This window comes from Erinaceus europaeus, chromosome 18 (assembly GCF_950295315.1).
Source record: "Erinaceus europaeus chromosome 18, mEriEur2.1, whole genome shotgun sequence".
Classification (NCBI taxonomy): Eukaryota; Metazoa; Chordata; class Mammalia; order Eulipotyphla; family Erinaceidae; genus Erinaceus; species Erinaceus europaeus.
The window spans coordinates 24,365,539-24,373,656 of NC_080179.1; positions in this window are offsets into that span (position 1 = coordinate 24,365,539).

Genomic DNA, 8,118 nt, shown 5'->3' on the forward strand with positions numbered 1-8,118 from the left:
ACCTCATGAAATCTCTTCAGATCCTAGCATTTCTGAATGGAAGTGGGATTTCCAGAACAGTAGGAGAGAAACTACAGAGGAGGGAGCAAAGAGAAACCATGCAAGAAAATTACAACCCATTTATGAATTCGTAAAAGGCTGCTGAAAAGGAAAAAGGCTTGGAGGTAAGTGTTGGTGCACTCTGTTAAGCACACATATCACCATATGCAAGGACCCAGATTCAAGCCCCTACTCCCCACCTGCAGGGGAACCTTCACAAGTGGTGAAGCAGGTCTGCAGGTGTCTAACTTTCTCTTCCTCTTTGTTGTCTCTTCCTCTTTATCTCATCTCCCCTTTCAATTTCTCTCTGTCCTGTCAAATTAAAAAAAAAAATAGAAAGAAAAAAATGGTTTCCAGAAGCAGTACATTTATAGTGACAGAATCAAGCCCCAGTGATAACTGTGGTGGCAAAGAAAAAAAGAAAAGAAAAGGTCAGATAAACTGAGTGTTGTCTATTACTCTATTCAATTTGAACATAAGAGATCTTATTTTTCATCTTCCAAAATCATGGTGTCACCATTAAAACAACAGCTCCACCTATACCTAAGACACACTACAAGGTGACTGGCTTCAGAGGTCCAAGAACCAAAAAACCAGAGAATATTTCACAAAATACCTGAACAGCAACACCCAGGACACAAATTACAGAATACATGAAATATAATTGTCAAACCAAAGAGATCTACTGCAGCAATGAACCAGTACAGTAGCCTAGAAAAATACCAACAAGCCAAAGCAAATTAGAATGAGGAAAACATTCAAGCATTAACCAATGTGTTATCCAGGAGTGAGGAAAGCTTTTGAGGGAAATGCCATTAGAAAACACAAACTATCTTGAGGTAATTAGAGAGTTAAAAACTGAAATAAGAGCCCAACTAGATGAATAAGCTGATACTATAACTGAACACAGTAACAAAATAGTCAAAGTAGAAATGAAGATGAGAGAAGTGAGAGAAGAAAAACTGAGGCAGAAAGCAAACTCATCAAGATAGAGGATGAATTAAATAAGACTAAGAAAAAAGTAACAGAACTAAAAAGAGATTAAGAGACACTTAAAACATCATCAGAGACATATAGGATGACCTCAGAGAATAATATATGCATTATTATGTTGCTAGAGGAAGAAAGAGGAAAGGAAACATACTATAGGAAATAACAGAAGAAAAATTCTTACACTAATCAACAAAAAGGACATAAAGATTCAAGAAGCTCAGAGAGTCCCAAACAGAATTGACCCAGATCTAAAAACACCAAGACACATCATAGTTAAAATGGAAAGGAGTAAAAATAAAGAAAGGATTGTGAAGGCTACAAGACAAAAGCAAAGTGTTACATACAGAGAAAAATCCATAAGATTGTAAGCAGATTTCTCCACACAAACTCTAAGAGCCAAAAGATATTGGGAAGGTATTTAAGAGCAATCAATAAGAAAGGTTTTCAGCCAAAAATACTGTATCCTGCTATACTGTATCCTTCAGACTATATGAAGGGAAAAAAACATTCTCAGACAAGCAACAGTTGAAAGAATCAATTTTCACCAAACCTGTTCTGCAAGAGGTTCTAAAAGGTCTCCTGTAGGAGAAGTGGGGAATGTTGCCTATTACTATTTTTGCATAATTGAGTTCAATGGAATAATTTTGTGTTGTAGTTTAATTCTTAGATGTTTACCCAATAAATTTCAATACATAAATAGTTGCAGAATTTAACTAGCCTATAAACTATAAGTTTTATACATTGTTGAAAGTTAAAATGCCAGATAACCTTGCCATGACTTAGAAATCATAAAAGAAATGATATAAATATTCTCTTGTAAAACTAACTTGATAAACTAGTTACTTTTTAAACTACAAATTCTGGTGATTTAAGACATTTTCTCAGAAGCTCACCAAAGTCATTGAAGAACAATTAGCTCAATACTCTTTAATTTAAGAAGGGCTTGGTACTTTAAATATATTGGAAAGGATAAATGCATTACTTATTGCAGTGTCTTTCTTTTCCCCACCCTCAGAAGATTTTAAAAATCATATAATGCTAAAAATTATAGACCTGTCATCATCACTACTTAGTTGAAAACTTACTGAAACATATCACCAAAAAAATCTATTTTCAAGCATCTAGAAAATCATGAGGTATTATCTAAAAATCTTCTCACAATTGTGAAAAAATAAATCTTGTCAAATCAACTTAATTTCCATTTTTTATGACAGGATGACAAAAATGGTAGAGTAAGGTCTTGATAGATAAAATGCATCTTTATTTCTGAAAGTCTTTAGAGTCAGGTCTATAAATGTCTGAGTGACATTTTTTTAAATTAAAGAGCTCTTATTAATGACTGTGCTTAATATGCCTTTTTAATAGTGCTCAGAGCCAATAAGATAGCTCACCTGGATAGTGTGCCTGTTTTGATCTAGGTTCAAATTCACCACTACCACACTGGAGGTTCATTATTGTGTACCTTTCCCTCTATCCTTCTTTTGCGCTCTAGAAGAAAAAGATGGCTCTCCGGGTAAAGCTTCAGTGGTGACAGCATGAAAATAAAGACTATAGTGGCCTGACCCAATCAACTGGGGCCCTAGTCAAGGAGTACTGGGATTCCCACACAGACACGATGAGCCCAGATCTTGAATAGATCCCTCTCTCATTATCACTGGTTATCTCCATCAAGAACAACATAATGGACCCCTTTGGGGGCCCCCGTAGGACCTTGCCCTTAATGTGGATCAACAATGGTAGAGACTGTTCCATCATCCAAAGGGGGGGTTGGATAACATACTCTATCTACCATCTGAAGAAGATGGGTCCTCAAATTGGTGAAACTCAGAATGTTCTTACTGATGACCACAGAATGCACATTTGGATCTATAGGGATGTAGAGGTTGCAGAGGCTCCTATGCTGAATATGGGCCCCATATCAAATCGATGGGGTTTATAGTCAAAAATAGTTATACACTTTTCCCATATTTGAGAAAGACTCTCTCCCCTGATCCAGCTTTCTAGCCCTTTTTCCAGCCATGACATCGTCTTCCCAGACAATAACTTGTGTTCACCTGCATATCAAATGTCAGGCTCAGGCAAAACAAATAAAGTCATGGGCCATTTGGAATATACCTAAAATAGACCTACTAGCTATTTCCAAAACAGAAACCCCAAATGTTCATCTGCAATATTCCAGCTTTTAGGTTCATGATTAATCAATAATTTCTATGGCTTTTTATGTTAACTCTTTTTCAACCGCCAGGTTCCAGATGCTACCATGATGCAAACCGGGACTTTTCTAGGCAGGTGACCCCACCAAAGTATCCTGGAGCTCCGCTTCCCCAGAGCCCTGCTTCACTAAGGAAAGAGAGAGACAGGCTAGGAGTATGGATTGAACTGTCAATGCCCATGTTCATTGGGAAAACAATTACAGAAGCCAGACCTTCCACCTTTCCGCCCCATAATGACCCTAGGTTCATACTTCCAGAGGGATAAAGAATAGGAAAGTATCAGGGGAGGAGATGGGATACAGAGTTCTGGTGGTAGGAATTATACCCCTTTTATCCTATGGTCTTGTCAGTGTCTCCATTTTATAAATAAATACATTAAAACAAAATAAAAATATATATGTATATATGGAAAGAGAGCACATAAAAATTATACAAAGAGACTCTCATACTTGAGGATACGAGTTCTCAGGTTAAATCCCCCACACCACTGTAAACCAGAGTTGAGCAGTGCTTGGGTAAAATAAAAATAAAAGAAAAAAGGAAAAAAAAAAGAATATAGGGACCTTGTAAAAAATAAAGGTGATAAAGTCCAATATAAAGATGATAAAAATTCTGGGACCAGAGAAATAGCTTACTGTGTAAGAAATGTGGTTTGTCTTGCAAAAGGCCCAAGTTTGTGCATTGACACCACATAAATGCCATGGCATTGAAGGAAATTCTAGTGCTACAGTCTCCTCTATCTCTCTCTTCTCTCTCCCTCTGTCTCTTCTCTCTCCCTTTCTCTCTCTCTCTTTTCTCTCTGTCTCTCTCTCTCTCTCTCTGTAAAATAGGATCCCTGATCACATCAAATTTAAAAGCGTCTACTCATCAAAAGAAAGCTCTACAAGTATAAATGGGCAACCAAGCCACTGGAGGAGATATTCACACAACACACATCTAATAAATGATTGATACTAAACATCGATAAAGAACTCATATAGCTCTACAAAAAGAAAAGGAACAACTCATGACTCACAGACATGTGTAAATGCTCCACTTTATGCATCATTAGAGAAATGCAAATTCAGGTCACCCTGAGATCCCACCTCACACCTATGAGAATGGCTTTCATCAATAAAATAGGAAATGTTAAGTGTTGGCAAGAATGTCAAGAAAGAGTAACTCTTACACAGCTGATGGGCATAAAAACTAGTATAGGCATTGTGAACAGCATGGAGAAGAAAAGTGGAAATACCTTATGATCCAGCAATATCACGAATAGGCATTTATCCAAAAGACACAAAACCACTAATTTAAAGGAACATATGCACCTCCATGTTCACAGCAGCATAAAGAAGTAACCTAGTGTCCTGGATAGATGCCTGCAGAAAGATGTTATGGTACATATATCCACCAGAGTACTATTCAGCTATAATAAAAAAATTAAACACTTCTGGTTGGCTTTTGCTTGGAGTTTATCAAAAGGGCAGGTTTACTGGATACAACCAGCATTTAGATTCACCATGCATGGGTCCTGAGAGCCAGTGGCTAGAACAGCAACCTAGAGTTGGACTCAGGTGAACAATCTGACTTCCCTCAGACCCTACCTAGGTTAAGTTTAAGTAACCTCCATACCCACAATCCCCTGCGAATTTACATCCTATGCTATGCTGTTATATGTTCATGCTGTCAACTAACCAAACCCACTTGGTTCAGCTTCACTTATGAGGTATTCTAAAAAAAGACAATAACCTGTCCCTTGGAACAGAATGGATGGAACTAGAACTGATCATGCTTAGTGAAGTAAGGAGGAAGTGAAGAAAAACTAGCAGATGGTTTGATTCATATGTGGCCTATTGAGAACTGAAACACATGCACTTAGAAAAATAATAAAAAGAACTCAGCCTTTCTCTAAGACCTTGAGCTAACTATATCGGTTATCTTTAGGGGAATGGGGACACAGAATTTTGAACAGACTACTAGGTAAAGGAAAAAAAAAAGATGTAACACACACATCTACTAATCGGCTATAAAAAGGACACAATTCTTCCATTTTATTTGGTCCAAATAAACAATTTTTATTAACTTACTATGTGAAAAACCAGTTCCTATGAATCCCCAGCCCTCTTCAAAATGATGGGGTTGGTTGGGTAAGGAAGAAACCTGGCATAGAAATGTCCCCTTGTCCTTCTGAAAAGACTAGAGAGGGGAGGAGCTGTGCAAATGGGTAAGCAGATGTTGGGTTGGAGTAAGGAGCATCAGAGCTGGAAGGCAGTAGAAGTAGAAGGGTGAAAGATTTGTTGAAGGTCCAAGAAAACGAGAGAGTGGGGATAGGGAGCTAAAAGAAGTGGGGAGGATGGAGTTAGAGGCTAGAAGCAGGATCCTTTGAGAGGCAGAGTATTTCCCCTTCCTGATCATTCCCTTGCCCTTGAGTTTCCTCCTCCTGGGGGTGTTATTATTGTGCTCTCTGGGCTTCACTGTGTTTATATGTTGGGTGGTGGAGGTGTGGGTGATGGGGTTCGTTTTTCTGTTATTCCCTTGAGCTGGTTTGTGCTCTGTGTGGTATGTCTATAGGGTTTCTCTGTATGATTTCAGTCTGAAACCAAGCCTCAGAGGTTTGCTGCTGGAATGCAGCTGTATTCATAGAAGCAGGGCTCACTGTTAACTGTTCAGCTGCTACAGCTACCAGAAACTGTCTTAAATTACCTTTATGCTTTGGCAACAGACCAGATTTCTTTTGGTCCTAAATGTTCCCTGTTTTTTTGTTTGTTTGTTTTTGTTTTTGGTGTGTTTCTTACTGTAATTCAATAGGCCAATAGCCCCAAAGTCATGGACCAAAGCTCACAGATTCCTCTCTCCCACAGAGAGTATCATGTGCTGCCTTGACCACTGTGTAGAGGGACAATGGCACCTTTGTTTGCTGATCCACATGATTCTCTGTGTTTGGTTTCAATTCTGTGGCCCTTATTACTCCACCCATGTGCAAGCAGCCACCTGAGGCCCTGTTGCTTCCGCAGATGTTTCAGCTATAGTTGGTGAGCTTTGCTAAATTTGATAGATGTAGACATTTGTTGTTTGGGGGAAAAATCTGTTGTGTTTCCTGTTACTCCATGGCCATGCCTCCTAGATGTCCCAATATATATTTACATATTTATTTATTTATTTATTTATTTATTTATTTTATTGCCACCAGGGTTATCGCTGGGGCTCCGTGCCTGCACCATGAACTCACTGCTTCTAGTGGCCGTTGATCCCTTTTTGTTCTCCCAAATTTCTATTACATAGAAAAGAGAGAAACTGAGTGACAATGGGGAGATAGAGAGAAAGATAAACACCTGTAGATCTACTTTACCACTCATGAAGTGGACCCTCTATAGGTGGGAAGTGGGAGGCTCAAACCCGGGTCCTTGTGCTTGGTAATATATGTGCTTAAACAGGTGCAACACCACCTGGCCCACCTAATATTTTTGTTTCAATTGTAAATATCAAGTCGAAGATTTGAAATTGATATGAATATAGAGAACTATAGCATTTATGTAATGTTGCAACAGAATTATTTTATAATGCTATACATTTGGAATCTATATAATGTTTAACCAACACAATTACATTATCTTTTAAAGTACTTTCAATAAAAGATATACCTATATAGTTATTAACAGAGTCATACTTTGTATCTTAATATTTAAATAAGTGTTATAAATTTAAATTTGGGGTGGGGTGGAAAAGTTTTACTCAAATAAATCTATTTACTATTTTCTCCTATTTTTCCAGCATCCTTAGAGGTTTCAACAACTACTTTTTAAATTTTATTTTATCTTATTTAATTTATTAGTTACCTTTTTTGTATTTTATCCTTTAGACCAATATATATTTCTCTGAAGGTGTAACACTTAATATATACACTAAGTTTTTCCCAATGATAAAATCTTATGAGACTATAGTTCAGTATCACAACAAAGAAAATGACAAGGATACAACCCACAGGTGTTATTTAGATCTTATCTACTTGGCAAGATCTCATTTGTGAATGAACTCTATTGTTTTTATTTTTTACTTATTTTTTTCTTTATTGGGGGTTGAATGGTTTACAGTCAACAGAAAAATATAATAGTACATGCATAACATTTCTTAGGTATTTTTTAAATTTTTGTTATTATCTTTATTTATTGCATAGAGAAAACCAGAAATCAAGGGGGAAGGGACAGGGAAGGAGAGAGAATGAGAGACCAGCTGCACCACTTGTGAAGCTTTCCCCATGCAGATGGGGACTGGGGTTCAAACCTGGGTCTCTGTGTACTGTAATCTGTGTGCTTAACCAGGTGCACCACCGCCTGGCCCCCTTAGTTTTCCACATAAAATTCAACCCCCACTAGGTCCTCCTCTGCCATCATGTTCATTTATTTACTGTTTAATGAGAGAAATACAGGGAGAAAGATACAGATATAAAGAGGGGGATAGGTAGAGGAGGAGGGAGAGAAGAAAAATAGCTCTCAGTAATAGTGGAGCCATGCAAGCACTAAACCCAGTGATAACTGTGGTGACATAAACGGAAACTAAATTTACATTATTCAACCCTATCCTGGGAAATTTATCTGGAAAGATATGATATGGCTACAGCATCATTTATTATTGACCCTTTAATTTTTCCAAAAACTAAAGAATTAAAAGATAATTTACAGTATGAGTCTAACTGAACACAAATAATAATTTTGGTTAAAAAAATTCTTTAAAGAGGATATGGACATTATATTCATTAGAGTCTGATTTTTTAAGGTTAAGTATTTAAAAGAATAGCAATAAAATATAACTAAGTAATAAATCACAATGTGTTCTGTTTTCCAAAATAAAGTCTGATTTTTTTTTCTCCTTTGTTAATAGATGTTTAACTTAC